The 19062-nt window shown below is 34.9% G+C and overlaps 1 protein-coding gene across 3 annotated transcripts in view; it reads left to right on the forward strand.

The window, feature by feature from the left end:
* SPOCK1 (SPARC (osteonectin), cwcv and kazal like domains proteoglycan 1) overlaps positions 1-19062 on the forward strand; it is an 809827-nt gene that overhangs the window by 698653 nt on the left and 92112 nt on the right. The window lies entirely within an intron of this gene.

Below are 19062 nucleotides of genomic sequence, written 5' to 3' on the forward strand. Positions count from 1 at the left end.
GTTTTCATCCAAGAGTAAGACTCCTAGTAAAGTATCTAAAAAAGCTTAAAGAGAATCAAAAGTATAACTTATAGGAAAAGGTACTCACTGGGGCAGCTAGGTGGCACAGTGGATAGAGCACTGGCCCTGGATTCAGGAGGACCTGTTCAAATCCAGCCGCAGACACTTGACATTTACTAGCTGTATGACCCTGGGAAAGTCACTTAACCCTCATTGCCCTGAAGAAAAAAAAAAGAAGAAAATGTACTCACTGTACAAAGATTGTTCTTAGGCATTGGGCAGCTAATTATTTCTTCTACCACAAAAGAAACACTTAAAACACAAATGATTTATAAACATACATTAGAAAATACTTCAGGGGCAGCTAGGTGGCACAGTGGATAGAGCACCGGCCCTGGAGTCAGGAGTACCTGAGTTCAAATACGGCCTCAGACACTTAAAACTTACTAGCTGTGTGACCCTGGGCAAGTCACTTAACCCCAATTGCCTCACTAAAAAAAATACTTCAAACATAAAATAATAACATGTCATAATCAATATATTTTCTTCAAAAGGTAAAGGCATTTATGGGGGTGGGAGGGGAGCTGGGCAGGTAATCAGACATTTCATCTTCACCTAAGACCTGAAATATCTGAGCAATTTAAAAGTTCTAGATATTTTCAGCTTTTAGTCATGTGTCTGGGACCATTAGGTTTGGGGTTATCTTGTAAAGAAGAATTTCCTCCCTCTAAGCATACAGTACTGATTTAGGAACCTAGTCAATCCTAGATTCATGAGAAAGACACCAAAGCCAGAAACAGTCATCTCTCTGGTTGCTAATCATGGACTCATGGTCCAGGAAAAGATACAGAAGCCAGACACACTGACTCATGAAGACAAGTGGATACTGATCTTCATAGCCATGTACTTGAGCTATGAATTGCAAATAGCATTGAGGGAGGAGGATGAGAGAGAAATACTCTTCCTACCTTGCTAGAAATCCAAGGGGGATCTACCATTTAATGTATTCCAAAGAATGGGTTGAGTGGGGCATGGAAGAAACACGAATGGTTTCTTAATTTGTATACAAAGAAAATATGGCCCTTCCTAATTTAGTCACCAGTCATCTTCCATGTAACCTGACATAGCCCCAGGCATAGTGACCAGGGGATCAATCATCACAAGTTGTTATGTCATGTATGTCCTCAATCGGGGTCCATGTTGCTGTAATTGTGCTGCTACAAGGTATGTTCTTTCTGCTTGATTCTTCAGATCATCTGTGGTTTTGGTGATGGAGGGAGAAACTTAATATTTGAATTACCAGAGACCTTATATTTAAAAACAACAACAACAAAAAACAAAAACAAAACTTTTCAAAGGATTAGAGCTAAGAATTTGTGGTAGCTTTTATATTCTCTCATCCAGACATTTTTATCTAGAAAAATGACATAATAAAATTTGCTTATTCTTTTAAGGGGAAGGAAGGGATAGCCATAAAAAACTCAGAAGGAATTAATATTTCTGGAAATCACATATGAGATTTGAAGGCTTGGGCTTTAAACTAGAATCAATTCATTTGATTTGCTAGCTTTTTGTAGTGGGAAAAAATTCTGAACATAGATTCAGAAAACTCAAGTTGGAGTCTTATTTGTTACTTGTTAGCTATAGGAACTTAAGCAAGTGAACTTCTTTCCATGATTATCAGTTTCTTCATCTGAGAGGGTTCTTGTGCCTCTGTAAATCTTAAGGCCCTGCAAAAATGTAGGTTATTTGTTAGGGAACATTTCTAATACCTTTGTTACTGTGACAAAATATAGAGATCTGGCTACCACATTGCTACAAGTTCATTAAGCTATAATGAATGGTATTGGGGACCAAAACTTATATTTTAAAAGTATTCTAGTTGGTTGACTAGCCATGGGGAAAAGCTGAGGGCTATTTACTGATCACCAGGAGTGCCAGGGCCTTAACCCATTAGAGGAAATATTTTTGTTGATTGTGGAAATGTTTCTGACCATGATTCCATTTTTAATATAGAAACTCAGCAAGACTCCAAGTTAATTACTATGCTCAGTACTTGCTAAGGTTCTAGGCATTATGTTTCATGTAGAAGATCCCTTGAAGCTATAAAGTTCAAGAATGACCTTGTTCCCAACCTCCTTTCTCTACAGGCAGGCATCGTGATTTACTACTGTTCCAAAGTTACTTAAATTTTCAGTTTTTCCCACTGTACAAGAAAGGGTTTTTTTTTGTAAAATGAGGGAATAGCATGGAGTAGTTAAGCCAAAAGAACTTTGGAGCCAAAGGACTTTGTTTCAAATTATGGCTAACCTACTTGTATGTGTAAGCCTGTGTGCTATTGGGCAAGTCACAATCTCTTTGTGCCTCAGTTTCCTCATTTGTCAAGTGAAGGTGCTGAACTGCAATATCACTGAGAACCCTTCCATGCTATAAATCTATGATTTTATGAGAACTATGAGTAGAATGGGAAAGCATAGGAATAGAAACTCAAAGGAATTAGTTCTTCTCCCTCTTTGAGTATTTACGAACTCAGATCTTTTGACTACAAATCCAGTACTCTAAAATGTCATTTGGGGGAAAACCACTCCTTTCTTCAATATTTCCCTTTCTCTCTCACTCTTTTCTTCTCTCCCTTTCTTCTGTTCTGTCTTCCCTCCCTCCCTCCCTTCCTCCTCCTGAGTCTCACTTTCCTTGCCTGAAATACTACTTGTCTTATCTATCTCATAGGGCTGGTATAAGGATTAAATGGGATGATGTTTGTAAAGCACCTTGAAAACCATACATCATGTTGTAAACCATAAAGCACCATATAAATGTCAGGTATTATTATTGCTCTGGCACAAACTGATATTGTAAAAGTACATAATTTATATTCATGGGGATTAATGGGCTTGGGGGATGGGCTGTAGACTTATTACTGTAAGACAAGTATAGGGCATGGTCTCTACCCTTAAGAGCCTTGTAGAGCATTGAGAAAACGGAGGGAGGACTTCTAGCCCCAGGACAAGGAGCAGGGCATATTTAGGAATCACTGAGCACATATTCTGTCTCAAATAAGGATGTCTGTGGAGGACCTAGAATTCTCTGCAAGGAAGTCTGGGCAATAGGGAGCCATTACAGGTTTTTGAAAATGAGTGGTGTAATGAATTCTATCAGACACAAATTACTTACTTTGTCTCCATCCAAGTGGGTGAGACTTTTGAATTGATATTCTTTGTCCTATCCTATGTCTGGTCATTTAAAACTAGAAAGTGATAGTGAAAAGTTTTTGCAGGAGGCATCATTTTGCCTAGTTAAAAGTCTGTGCTATTTCTCTACCCTCCTTCACATGGCAAAAGAAGGAGTCTCTCTGGCTCCTCTCAAAATAATTGTCATTCATTTCTGTCCTTAACCTCTTTGCTCCTTTAAACACAGTCTGCATTCCTCAGGGGGAATTCAGTTATAAGAGGTGAGGAGAAAACTCCTCTGGCAATTGGACACTTAGGTAAACAAGTCAAAGTCCCTATGAATTGGCTTCCCTGGAGACCATTGGATGTGAAGAAAGAGAATGAGCAATGGAAGAGCTGGTATAAGGGCAAATAAAACCCACATCCTTCATCTTAGGCATTTATAAGGGGAAGCAGGAGAAGACTGACATGTTGATTGAATACAGCTTCCTGAATACAGTTTATTTTCCTGAGATGATGTGTAGGTATTTTTTCTTTCTTTTTTTAATAATATTTTATTTCCCCCCAATTACATGCAAAATAAAATTTCAACATTTAAAAAAATTGTGTTCCAAATTGCTTCTTTTCATCCCTTCCCTTCCCCTCCCTGAAATGGTAAGCAATCTGATATAGGTTATACATGTAAAAAATATTTCATAGTAGTCATTTTGTGGAAGAAAACTCAAACAAAAAAAATAAAGAAAGAAAATAAAGAAAATGAAAAATAGTATACTTAGGGGGCAGCTAGGTGGTGCAGTGGATAAAGCACTGGCCCTGGATTCAGGAGGACCTGAGTTCAAATATGGCCTTAGACACTTGACACTTATTAGCTGTGTAACCCTGGGCAAGTCACTTAACTCCAATTGCCTCACCAAAAAAAACAAAGTAGTATACTTAAGTCTGCATTCAGACTGTCAGTTTTTTCTTTGGAGGTGGATAGCAGTTTTCATCATGAGTCCTTTGGGACTGTTTTGGACCATTGTATTGTTGAGGATAGCTTAGTCATTCACAGTTGTTCATCATTACAATATTGCTGTTACTATGTATAATGTTCTCCTGGTTCAGCTCATTTCAGTCTTTATCAGTTCCTGTAAGTCTTTCCAGGTTTTTCTGAAGTCATCCTCCTTAGCATTTCTTATACCACTATAGCATTCTGTTATAGTACTATACTACAACCTGCTCAGCCATTCCAAAATTGATAGGTATCAACTCAATTTCTGATTCATTACCACCAAAAGAAGATCTGATATAAATATCTTTATATAGGGTGGGCCAAAAATCACAAATATTTAATAACCCTTTTATTTTTTGTTTTTATTTTGCAATACCATAGCATCATATACAGTATATATAGTAAATGAATTTATATTACATATGAAAAATAAAATCTCACAAATGATGAAAAATAAATGAAAATAATTTTCAAGAATTTATTAAAAAATCAGACTCCTTTGTGGCTTTTAGCCACCCTGTAGGCCCTTTCCCACCTACCTATCCCCCTTCTTTTTCTCTTTGGCATACTGTAAGGGGCTAAAATTCTAACTAGTCTGTATAAAATATCTAATGAGTGGTCACCAATAAATTATAAGCTTTAGCAAGAGTTTAGACTTTTAAACATTTTTAAGGAGAATAAGAATTTGGTGAAGAGAGAGAGAAAGGCCTAGATTCATCTATCTATCTCAGGGAGCTACAGTTCTCCTCTGCTCTCCATGAGAGTCCTGGCGAAAGAGAGCAAGAGCACCAGCTTCTCCCCCTCTTCCTCCCACAAGCAAACATCACTTCCTGACACCAAAGAAAAGCCACATGTCTTATCCTCAGGCACCTTCTCCTCATGGTGGAGCTTTCCTACAGTAAATCTCCAGCAGGTGGCGTCATTCCAATCGTTACAATACAGACCTAGTAATGGTATTGCTTGGTCACTGGGTATGCATGGTTTTATAGTCCTTTGGGCATAGTTCCAAATTACTCTACAGAATGATTGGATCAATGTGATACTACACCAACAGTATATTAGTGTGTCAATTTCCACCTGGAAAGACTTAAGTGGACTGGCGCTGATTGAAGTGAGCAGAACCAGGAGAACATTGTACATAGTAACAACAACATTGTGTGATATTCAACTGATAGACTTAGTTCTTCTCAGAAATATAATGATCCAAGACAATTCCAAAGGACTTATGATAAAAAATGTTCTCCCCATGCAGGAAAAAAAGAACTGTGAAATTTGAATGCAGATTGAACCATATTGTTTGTAATTTTTTTTTCTGTTTTGAGGTTTTTTCTCCTTTTGTTCTGGTTTTTCTTTTACAACATGACTAATGCAGAAATATGTTTAATGTGATTGTACATATATAACCTATATCAGATTGCTTTCTATCTTGGGCAGGGGAGAGGGAAGGGAGAGATGGAGAAAAATTTGGAACTCAAAATCTTATTTAAAAAAATATTGAAAACTATCTTTACATATAACTGGAAAATAATAAAATACTTAAAAAGAAAAAAAAAGTATGTCAATTTTCTCACATCCCCTCCAACTTTTATCATTTCCCTTTTTAGTCATATTAGTCAATCTGATAGTTGTGAGGTGGTACCTTAGAGTTGTTTTAATTTGCATTTTTCTAATCAATAGTGATTTAGCACATTTTTATATGACTATAGATAGCTTTGATTTCTTTGTCTGAACACTACCTGTTCATATCATTTGGCAATATATCAGTTGGGAAATGACTTGCATTCTTATAAATTTGATTCATTTGCCATAAATTTCTCCCCAGTTTTCTGCTTTTCTTCTAATCATTATTGCATTGGTTTTGTTTCTGTAAAATCTTTTAAATTTAATATAATCATAATTATCCATCTTATAATGCTCTCTGTCTATGGTTTGAGACTAAATTTTCCCCTTATTTATAGATCTGACAGGTAGCCTATTCCATGCTTCCTTAATTTACTTATGGCATCACACTTATGTCTACAACATATACCCATTTTGACCTTATCTTGGTATATGTTGTGGGATATCAGTCAATACTTAATTTCCACCAAAATGTTTTCCAGTTTTCTAAGCAGGTTTTTTTGTAAATAGTGAGTTCTTGTCCCCAAAGCTTGGAACTTTGGGTTTATCAAACATAAAAAAAATGGTCATTTTCTACTACATATTGGGTATTTAATCAATTGCACTGATCCTTCACTCTATTTCTTAGCCAGTACCATATTGTTTTGATGATTACTGTTTTATAAAACCATTTGAGATCTACAGCTAGCTTACCTTTCTCCACAGTTTTTCCATTGATTCCCTTCATATTAGTGACATTTTATTTTTCCAGATGAATTTTGTTATTATTTTTTCTATCTCTATAAAATAATTTTAGTAGTTTAATTGGTAGCACTAAATAAGTAGATTAACTTATATGTAATTGTCATTTTTTATTATGTTGGCTTGGCCTACTTTGAATAATTATTTTTCCAATTCTTTAGATCTCATTATATTTGTGTGAAAAGTGTTTTGTAATTGTCTTCATATAGTTCCTTGACAAGTATTTACAAGTATTTCTATTATTTACGGTTACTTTAAATGGAATTTCTTCTTCTATCTCTTGCTACTGGACTTTCTTGGTAATATGTAGAAATGCTGATGATTTATGTGCGTATATTTAATATCCTACAACTTGACTGAAGTTGTTAATTATTTCAACTGGTTTTTAGTTGATTTCTCTAGAATTCTTTAATTATGCCATAATATCACTTGGAAAGAATGATAGTTTTGTTTCCTCATTGCCTCTTCTTTCAATTTCCTTTTCTTCTCTTATTATTATAGCTAGCATTTCTAGTACAATATTGACTAATAGTGGTGACAATGGATATCCTTGTTTCACCCCTCTACCTTATTGGAAAGGTTTCTAGCTTATCCCCATTACAGATAATGCTTTCTGATGTTTTTAGACAAATATTACCTAAAATTTTAAGGAAAGCCCTTATGCTTTCTAGTATTTTTAATAGGAATGGGTGCTGTATTTTGTCAAAAGCTTTTTCTGCATCTATTGATGTAACCATATGATTTCTGTTGGTTTCATTATTGATATGGTCAGTTATGCTGATTGTTTTCCTATTGAACTAGGCCTATATTTATGGTATTAATTCCATCAGGTCCTAGTATATGGTCCTTGTGAGATATTGCTGTAATCTACTTGCTAGTCTTTTATTTAAAATTTTCTTTGCCTCAATATTCATTAGGGAAATTGGTCTATTATTTTCTTCTCCCCTTCCTTGTTTTGACTTTTCCTGGTTTAGGTATCAGCATCATATTCATTTCATAAAAGGAATTTGGCAGGACTCCTTCTTGGCATATTTTCCCAAATAGTTTATATAGTATTGTGATTAAATGTTCTTTAAATGTATGGTACAATTCATTTGTGAATCCATTCAGGCACAGGCAGTTTTTCAAAGTGATGGCTTTATTCAATTTCTTTTTCTAAGAGGGAATCATTTAAGTATTCTATTTCCTCTTTTGTTAGTCTGGGCAATTTTTATTTTTGTTAATAGTCATCCATTTTGCTTAGACTATCAGATTTATTTGTATATAATTGGGTAAAATAGCTTTTTAATAATTGCTTTAATTTCTTCCTCATTGGTGGTATGAGGGCCAAATTTAATATATGGAGAGTTAATTGAGTGGCTCACCATAATATTGGGGTCCCGGAAATAATGAGGGACCTCTAGGTCCAAAGCTCCCTCCCCTCTGAACTGCCTTTTTAGTTATTTCTCCCAGGCCAATAACAAAGGAGCCTAACAGCCTCTTTTCCACAAATGAATCAGGTTTTATTAGTGGGAATGAAATAAACAGCAAAGGTGAAATTAATAAAATCAAAGACAAGGGAATAGGGAAAAAGAAACACGGATAATCCTCCTAACTCTAACCTAAGTCTATACAATCCCCAAACTTGATTCCAGTTCAGCTATTTCAAAAGAGCAGGGCTCGTATGTTAACTTACCACCTGGGGTCTGAAGCTTCAGTGGAAAAGAGCCAGGGCCCACAGGACAAAAACTGCTAAGAAAGAACCTCTTTCTTGTCCCCTGCTGCAGCTCATGCCATTGGAAAAAAGTCACTCAGGAAGACACTGAGCTCCCCTCAGCAACCCTCCCAAAAAGGGAGGTCCTTCAAAACAGCACATGTCACTCAGGGCAGGCCAGGTGTGGCTCATCCCACTCAGTCTGCCAAATTCCAATAATCTTACCCCAGTGGTGAATTAAAACCCTTTCATTTCCATACTAGTAACTTCATTTTCTTCTTTCCTTTTTAAAAATAATATTAACTCATGATGTATCTTTTCTTTTTTTTCATAAAGCCAGTTTCTAGTTTTATTCATTAGTTCAATTTTTTTATTTTCAATTTTATTAATCTCTTTTTTTTGATTTTCAATTTGGTGTTTAATTGGGAATTTTTTATTTATTCTTTTTCTAGTTTTTTTTAGTTGCATGCCCAATTCATAGATCAGTCCTTTCCTTGTTTTATTGATGTACACATTTAGAGATATAAAAATTTCCCTAAGTACTGCTTTGACTGCATCCCACAAATTGTTGTCTTATTGTTATTCTCTTTAATAAAATTGTTGATTGTTTCTATGATTTGTTCTTTTACCCACTTTTTCTGTGAAATGGGATCATTTAATTTCTAATTAATCTCTAATTTATCTTTCCATGACTTTTTATTGATTATAATTTTTATCGCATTATGATCTGAAAATGAACTTTAATTATTCTGCTTTTCTATATTTTTTATGAGGTTTTTAAATGCCCTAACGCATGGTTAATTTTTGTGTAGGTATCATGTACCACTAAAGAAAAGGTATATTTCTTTTTATTCCCATTCAATTTCCCCCAAAGGTCTTTCATATCTAATTTTCCCAAAATTCCTTTCACCTCTTTAACTTTTTTCTTGTTTGTTTTTTGGTTAGATTTTTCAAAGTTCTTTGTTTTATAACGTTGTTGCTATTATTGTAATAATTCTCCTGGCTTTCTTCACTCCATTTTGCATTAGTGGGCAAAAGTTTTCCCAGGATTCTCTAAAACCATCCTCTTCATCATTTCTTATAGCATAATAGTATTCATTTATATTTTCATGGCATAATTTTTTCAGTTATTTCCCAATTGATGGGGACCTCCTTCATTTCCAGTTCCTTGCCACCACAAACAGAGATACTATGAATTTGTGTGTGTGACTGAGAATGTGTCCTTTTTCTCTCTTTTTTTTTATACTTTTGGATTATATGCCTAGTAGTGATAGCACAGTCAAGGGGTGTGGACAGTTGAGTAACTTTGGAGGCACAGTTCTAAATTGTTTTCCAGAATGACAGTGCTATTTCACAGCTCCACAAAGACTGGCTTAAGGTGCCAGTATTCACACAGTCCCTTCAGCAGTTCTCATTTTCATTTTCTTTTTGGGAGGGGGTCAACCTTGCCATTCAGATGGGTATGGGATAGAATCTTGGTTGCTTTAATTTACATTTCTCAAATTATCAGTTATTTGCAGCATTCCCTCTCCACATATGGTTATTGATAGCTTGGATTTTTTTCCTGTTCATATCCTTTGATCATTTATCAATTGGAAAATAGTTCTTGAAAAAAGAATGATTCATATATAAATTTAAATCAGCTAAAGTTAGGATTTTAGCTGAGACTTGTGCAGATTTGGAGCTTATCTTGGTAGACAGTATGAGATATGATCTGTACATTCTTTGTTTAGACTTTCCTATTTTTCCAGAAGTTTCTATCCAATAGTGGGGTTCTTATTTCAATAACTGGAATATTTGCATTTGTAAAACCCTAGACTACTTTGTTAGTGTGCTCCTATATTGTGAATATAACCTATTCCATTGGTCTAATTCTATGTTTTAACCAGTACCAAACTGTTTTATCATATAGCTTTGCTATATAATTTGAGATCTGGCTACTTCTATGCCTCCTCCACACCCCCACTCTCCATGTCTGCTTTGTATATTTTTCCTTTCCTTTTTTAAAAAAAAAGTTTTATGGATGTATTTTATTTTTATATTTCAGACATTTCCAGATTGCCCATGAGAGTTTTCCTGTAACAAAGTAAAACAACTAGACAGAACTAACAATACAGTGACCTTATCTGAAAGTGCATGCAACATTTTACTCCCACTTCCTTCAATCTCTATTTTTTAAAGTGATTTCTTTTAAATTTACAGAAATCTATGTTCTCTCACTCCCATTCCCATCTCAATGAAAAAAAGAGAAGAGAAAAGTAAATCCCTTGTAACAACTATGTCTAGTCAAGCAAAATAAATTTTTCTCACTGGCTCTGTCCAAAATGATACACATCTCATTCTGCATCTTAAGGACATCACTTCTCTGTCAGGAGGTGGATACCATGTTTCAACCTCATTCTTCTGGAATCAAAGATGGTCATTATATTAATCTTTGTTTTATAGTGCTCTTTTTCTTATAGAAATTGCTTTTCTGATTTCTACTCCTTTTATTCTTGATCAGTTTATAAAAGTTTAAAATTGATGTCCTAGTTTAAATTGTTCTTCCAGCATTTTTCATTACTTCTCAAAAGATTCTTGGCTTTTTTTGTTCCTCTAGAATAATTCTGTTCATATTTTTCTAGTTCTACAAATGATCCTTTGGTAGTTGGATCGCTCCCCAAATAGGTAAATTCATTAAAAGAGTCCTGTCATTTTTATTATGTTGGTCCAGGTTACCTAGGAGTAATAAGTATTTCTCCAATAATTTAAATGCCTTGATTTGTATAAAGACTTTTGTAGCTGTATTAATATAGTTCCTGTGTATGCCTCAATAGGCAAACTACCCCATATTTTAGACATTATACAGTGATTTTAGATATCTTTGTTTTTAAGGGCAATGAGGGTTAAGTGACTTGCCCAGGGTCACACAGCTAATAAGTGTCAAGTGTCTGAGGCTAGATTTGAACTCAGGTCCTCCTGAATCCGAGGCCTGTGCTTTAACCACTGTACCACCTAGCTGCCCCAAACAGTGATTTTAAATAGAATTTCTCCTTGTATCTCTTTCTAATGGGTTTTATTGGTACTATACAGAAATGCTAATAATTTATTTGAACTTATTTTATGTACTACAACTTTATTGAAGTCATTAATTGTATCAATTTGCTTTAGTTAATACTCTATGGTTTGCTAAATAAACCATACCATATGCAAAAAAGTGATAATTGTGTTTCTTCTTTATCTATGCTTATTCCCTCAATTTCAACATAGTAATCTTTTTGATTCTTTGGGTTTTGTTTTGTTTTGTTTTTGTTTTTGTTTTTTTTTGCGAGGCAATGAGGGTTAAGTGACTTGCCCAGAGTCACACAGGTAGTGAGTGTCAAAGTGTCTGAGGTCAAATTTGAATTCAGGTCCTCCTGAATCCAAGGTTCGTGTATTATCCATTGCACCACCTAGCTGCCCCCTTGTTTTTTGTTCTCTTTGTTTTTTTAATAGGAATAATGTTGTATCCTGTCAAGATGTTATCCTATATATATTGATAAAATCCTGACTTTTGTTGTTCTTATTAGTAATATGGTCTATTATGTTGATAGTTTTACTAATATTGAGCCTTCCCTGAATTCTCAGCTTGTATCTAACTTGGTCATACTGCATAATCTTTGTTATATTTTGCTATAATCTCTTTGCTAATATTGAAACCTTTTGCATCCAATTAGGGATTTTGGTTTGTAGTTTTCTTCTTCTATTTTGACAGAGGTGTAAGTTTTAATACTATATTTGTATCAAACAAGGAGTTTGTAGGATATTTTATTTTGCTAATTTTTCAAAGAGTTTGTGTAAATTGGAACTAATTATTCTTTCAATTTTAATAGAATTTCCGCATATTTCTTCTATTAATACTTGATTTTCTCCCTTCCCTTTGTGATCTTATTTATGGGTTGGTCATTTTCTTTTTTTCTAAGAGAGACTCATTTAAGGCCACTATTTCATGTTCAGTTAATCTGGATGTTTTATATTTTTTAAATGATTCATATATTTTGTTTAGATTGTCACTTTTATTGGCATATCATTAAGCAAAATAGTTTCTTATAATTTCCTTTTTTCTTCCTTTGTTGTCAATTTATCATTTTTCATTTTTAGTACTGATAAACCAAATGTTTTTTCTTTCCTTTTAAAAATCAATTTAGCAAGTAGTTTATTTTATTGAATCCCACCAAAGTTCTTTGTTTTAATTATTATTTGTATGTGATTTTGTTTCTTTCAATTTTGTTAATATTTCCTTTGATTTTCAGAATAGTATGACAATAATAATAATAATGACACATATAATATGTTGAGGTTTGTAAGGTACTTTATATGTTATATCAATTGATATATTTCTGTTTTGCATTTCTATTTTAGTCCACAAGCATTTCTTAAGCACCTACCATGTGTCAGGCACTATGATAAGCACTGGGGGTCCAAAGAAAGGCAAAAAACAGCAACAAGAACAAAATGAAACAGTTCTTGCCCTCAAGGAGTTTACAATCTAATGGAGGAGATGACATGTAAACTATACACAAACAAGATAAAGACAGGATAAATTGGAGATGATCTAGGGTTATGGGAGAAAACTAACACTAAGGAATGGCTTCCTGTAGAAGGTGAGATTTTGTCTGAGACTTGAAGGAAGACAGGGAGGGAGAGAATTCCTGACACAAAAGGGTAGCCAGTGAAAATGCATGGAATTAGAAGATGAAAGGTCTGGGAGGAAGAATAGCAAGGAAGCCAATGTCATTGGATCACAGAGTATGTGGAAGGGATTGAGTTATTTAAAAAAGACTAGAAAGATAGAAAGGGGCCAAGTTATGAAGAGTTTTAAAACCCAGACATAGGATTTCATATTTGATCCTAGCAACAATAATATACCACTGGAATTTATTGAATAGGAAAATAATACTGTCAGACCTGACCTTTAAGAAAGTTATTTTGCTGAGTGGAGGATGGATTGGAATGGGGAAATATTTGATACTGGGAGAATAATCAGAATATTTTGTATTAGTTCTTATGGTGCATTAGGATGGTGGCAGGCCTCAAGGAGAGTTTTTGTTATTGTTCATTCATTTTAGTCATGTCTGATACTTTGTGACCCATTTGGGGTTTTCTTAGCAAAGGTAATGGAGTGGTTCACCATTTCCTTCTCTAACTCATTTTATAGATGAGGAAACTGAGGCAAACTACATTAAGTGACTTGACTAGGGTCACACAGCTAATAAGTGCCTGAGGCCAGATTTAAACTCATGAAAATTAGTCTTTTTTTATTCTAAAACTAGTAATCTATCCATTTTGCCACTGAACTTCCTACCAAAGGAGAGAAAGAATCATAAACTGGATATTTCAAAGGTAGAATATACAGTACTCTGTTACCCTGAATTATAAGCAATAAAGCTAAGTTGAACTAACTATAAGTTTCCTTATATAATAAACTATGTGGATGTATTCATTAACACAAGAAAGATATAAAACATATTTCCATCTGTGGTCTACTTCACTGCCACTCAGAAAGTGTCATCTTTGCCAGCACACCTTTGTGGCATGTGTTTCTACTACCTGCATAGTGTCATATCCTCCTACTGGATATGAGTCCTCCTCTTAGTACACAGCTGTAGGCCCTTGTTCAATCACTCTGATAATTCTTCACTGAGTACTTTTTTTTTTTTTTTAGTGAGGCAACTGGGGTTAAGTGACTTGCCCAGGGTCACACAGCTAGTAAGTGTTAAGTGTCTGAGACCGGATTTGAACTCAGGTACTCCTAACTCCAGGGCTGGTGCTCTATCCACTGCGCCACCTAGCTGCCCCTACTGAGTACTTCTAATGAGACCTGATCACCAATGTCCTCAGACTTTTCTGTCTGTGCAAACCTGTTCTGGAAAAAAGAATTCACTGTGAATTTTTTTGAACTTAGATTTCTCACTAGGTCTTTGTTTGTTGTGTTTTCTAGTTTTTTGTGGAGAAGTTGTAAGGATGTACTTGGCAGCTTGTAATGCCTACTTGGTTTATCTTGTAATATTTTGAAAAGCAGAAGGAAAGGCAATAAATTGTGTAGTAGAAATGATACATAATGGGGTTAGATTAGTTCCTTTTGCCTGGTGTGGGAAAAAAAAGTAACACAGTGACCACTAGATAACTGATGATGATCTGTGATATGTTTCACTTTATTATTTTACTCTAAGATTTGAACACTTGTAAAAGGTTTTTCTTTCACAGAACCTCTAAACCAAAAGAGATATCCAACAATTCTATTTATTAAATAGTTAGTCCCGAGCAACTTAATAAGTATTTACGTCCTATCAACTTAGTAGATGTTTTGGAGAAAATACACATAAAATTTAAAATATATAATTTTTTATTCTTAACCATACTTACTAATGGGATGTGTGTACCTGTTGGGCACTGCCCAGCTTTTCAAACTTTGGGGCCATATTGGACACAACCATCCTCATTTCTTTCTTTCTTTCTTTCTTTCTTTCTTTCTTTCTTTCTTTCTTTCTTTCTTTCTTTCTTTCTTTCTTTCTTTCTTTCTTCCTTCCTTCCTTCCTTCCTTCCTTCCTTCCTTCCTTCCTTCCTTCTTTCTTTCTTTCTTTCTTTCTTTCTTTCTTTCTTTCTTTCTTTCTTTCTTTCTTTCTTTCTTTCTTTTTTGTGGGGTAATGGGGGTTAAGTGACTTGCTCAAGATCACACAGCTAGTATGGCTGGATTTGAACTCAGGTCCTTCTGAATCCAGGGCCAGTGCTTTATCCACTGCACCACCTAGCTGCCACCTCATTTCTTCTTTAACATTGATTTTCACTAATGTGTTTTTCTTATTACAGCAAATGCTAAAACACAGTTTCTCAATAAAGTTTGAGAAGTTGATTACATAGACAAAGATACCAATAAACAGAAACATATCTCAAACTTTCACGAGCATCATTGTAGAGAATATAGTATTAGTCTGATCTAATATTTAAACTGTTAACTACCTAGAGCTAGCAGTTCATCCAGTATCATTGTTTCCTTTGAAAATATAAGATATCCACTGATACCCCTAGAGTTCATTGTGCTTGAGGTGGAAGTTTGGGATCCATGAGTGAATAATTTAATTTCCCCATACCAGACAAAGGTGGACTGGCAAAGATGCTATTTCCTGGATGGCAGCAAAGCAGACCAGAAATGTGCATGTGTCTTATATCCTTCTTGTATGAATGAATATGTCCGCATAGTTTATTATATAATAAAACCTGTAGTTAGCTCAATTTAGTGTAAAGCTTTGTCTATGATCTTTGAAATTCTGAATCTGACTATTCTAGAATGATGCAAGATATTCCCCCAGGGCCAGCTGTCCTGAGGTTTGAATTGCAATGAAATGAACAAAATGCACAGGAGCATAAAATTAGAAGCGGAAAGGAATTTAAAGACCATCTAGCCCAATCCCCTGATTTTACAGAAAAGGAAAGGAAAAGACAAGACAAATCACTCCATGTTTTCATCTTTGTTATAACAGAACTTTAGTGCTGAGAAGGAATTTGACTTAAGTCTATCCCTTTTATTTACCAAAGAGAAAACTTAAGAACTAGAGTGAGGAAATAAATTACCCAAGTCATCTAATCCAGTCAGTAACAAAGATGAGACTGGAACTCAAATTTCCTGGCTTGGTTTCTGGTTCTGTTTTGTATGACATGGCAATGTCCCTAGTTCCCTGCAGACACATTCTGATTAAAGTTGTTATAGAAGGTTCCAGCATGTTCTGATGAAGCCTTCAATATCTTCTTTTAGTCTGGATAGAGCCACATTTCTCAGATCAATAGGATAAAGCTATGGCTTCAGTTTCTTCAAAGGACAGGTCAATTCATTTTAGAGTGCTGATTTCTGCCATATCTTCAAATAAGTACAATATTTAACAAGAAATGGGCAGCCAAATGTCACTTGCCCACATAAACTTATGTGATTTAGGACTTATAGAGTTTATCTATCTGGTGGATCAGGGGCAGGATACATTTCTAATTATACCTGCCACCCTTGACTGAGCTTGCTCATTTGGTACAGAAAGTTATCAGGGCAGAAGTCCATGGGATATTGAGCTCTGCTGAATGCACAGGTCAAAGTTTGCTTTCTCATCACTTAGAAAGCTGGCTGGCCCTTGTGTTTCAGAGCCAAGCCTGACTAACTAATGTAAAGAAAATTAATGGAAAGTACAGACAGCCTACTGTACATGCATGAAAGTTAAGAAATTGACTGTAGGCTTTTCAGAAATAAATGACAGTGAAGGCAGTCATTGAAATAGTTCAGAATGCTCTACTGAAGATAGGTAATTAGTGCCAATTTCATATTATAACTCCTGCTATGGATATGGGAACTTTACTACCTTTATTTGCATTATTATACTCTATGATTTCCTGACAGTACTCTGTTTATTAATAGGATTCTACCTACAGTTTTCAATACCCCAGCGAGCTCTGTTCTCAATTTTATAACTGAAAAGATAAAGGTATATAAAGTTATGCTAAATATTACTTCAGATATTAAAAAAAAAGTGAAGGTGTTTTTCTACAGGTTTAATTATTTCCTCTATGGTAAAATACAAATTCCTTAGCCTGGAACTTAAAGCTTGCCACAATAAACGTTACTTATATTGCTCACTTTTCCATTCTTATTTCAGATTATTCACCTTTATGTTCTACTATCTGTTCTAGTCAAAATGGCCCATTTCCTCCTAGTACTCAGCATTCCATCTCCTATCTTGGTGCTCAGCTACTTACTCCATAAATGACAAAAATTGAGCCATTTTGAAAGACCTTTCATTTTAAAAAGCAAGGACTTTGTAAGTGTGGTAACAAGGCCAGGCATCTAAAAATAGGCCTTGGAATCTGTTCATATTTTAGACAATACTTATTTTCAAATAATAACCACTATTAGCAAAGAATAGAAAAATAATTCTTAAAGTATGGTCTGGGGACCCTTGAAAATTCTCTAAGATTCTTTTTATTTCCTCTTGAGATCAAATAACGCTATAGATGTGATCATTTCTATAATTTCCTAATAATACAAGATATTATACTTTCAAATGTGGTAAATAGCAGTAGGTAGAAGTTCATGCTGGGCTTGGGGAAGGGGAAGGGGAGATCTCAATGATTTTTAAGAGAATAAAGGTGTCCTGAGACCAAAAAACTTCAATAGGTAGAAAGCCATAGATGATAGAGAGCCCTGCATCTCTGATGTGTACTATTATGACCCTGCTTACAAATTAGCCATTTAACCTTTCAGGGCCCCAGGCAATGCTCTAAGCTAAGATTAAGAGCAGGTTTCTGTCTCCATTAAAAAGAGAGTATTTTCTCCCCGGGAGTTCCCTCTACCAATGAAATCACAGGTCTGATTAAAGTACACACATACTCAGGCACATACTCTATCTAACGAAATGACTGGAAGGCAGGAAGAAAAGATATAAATTAAGAAAGATGAATCTGTGCTATTTGTTCATAAGAATGGAGATCCTAGGTGTAGAATTTAAAGGAGTCTCAGGGACTATTTAGTCCAAACCTTCATTTTACAAATAAGAAAACCAATGAATGGGATGTGAGGTAAAGTAACTAGCCCAAGGTTACAAGCAAACAACCATCAGAGGTGGAATTCAAACCCACGCTGACTATCTGAAGATACCATTCTCTTTCCACCATACCATATGGTCCCCTTTTAAATGATCTTCCTTTGGGGGTGATTATAACCTCCCTTGCCAATGAGCACCTGAAAGCTATATGTCTTGTCTGGCTTTCAGCACCCCAGTATACTCACCTTTATTTCCCAAGGTATTTTCTTTCCAAACTAGACCAACACAACAAACATTTATTAAGTGACCAATATGTGCCAGATTCCTTCCTCAGTACTGGAGACATAAAATAAAATGAAAAATAATCTTTATCTTCAAGAATCTGGGGGAAGGGGAGGGTTTTGAATATAAACAAGAAGAAAATACAGAATTATTTTAGGAGGGAAAATACACTATTAACTAGGGGGCTGAAAAAAGGCTTCCCTTTGGGAATGACATATGAGTTTGGCTTTGAAGAAATCCAAGGAGACTAAAAAAATGAAAGTAAGGAAGAGTGCATTGTAGGTCTAGGAGATAGCCTGTGCAAAGGAATGGAATGTGGAGATAGAAGGCCAAGTTCAAGGAGAATAGCAAATAGGGTACTTGGTCTGACTCATAAAGTGCAAGAAGGGTCATAATATAAAATAAACTTGGGGAGGGAGGCTGGAGACAGGTCTTGAAGTTCTTTAAATGTCTCCTCTCCTACTACTTTCCACAGAACAGAAACACATAAAAATGACAGCAGTGGAATATGTCTTAGTCCTTTCAGACTAAAGGTAAAAATATGACTTAAAATGATAGGAGGAGGAAATAAGAGAGGTCATCTAATCTAACGCTCTTGTTTTACAGATGCTGAAACTGTGACCCAAAGGGGTTTAAGTGACTTGCCTAAATTTATACAACTTATTAGTGTCAGAGCCAGACCTAGGTCTTATAACTTCCTGGTTCTCCTGTCATTGTACTATATAAACAAAAGCCTTGTACTGACTAGGAAACCTCCCTGCTATTGTTTTCATATCATTTAAATTGGAAGAATAAGTCATCTTTATTCCCTGACCCCAAGAATCATAAAATATATATTACATATAATACTATATTATATAGTATATATTTATATAATTGTGTATATAAGCACTATATACATACACATGTATACATGCACACAGACAGACAGACATACTGTGTGTCCAAGGAGAAAAGTGCTGTATACACATACCAAATATCATGCCAACACAAACTTCTAATTAAGATGGTAACTGAAAGGTCTTAGTC

Source organism: Dromiciops gliroides, chromosome 2, assembly GCF_019393635.1.
Source record: "Dromiciops gliroides isolate mDroGli1 chromosome 2, mDroGli1.pri, whole genome shotgun sequence".
In the NCBI taxonomy this organism is placed as follows: Eukaryota; Metazoa; Chordata; class Mammalia; order Microbiotheria; family Microbiotheriidae; genus Dromiciops; species Dromiciops gliroides.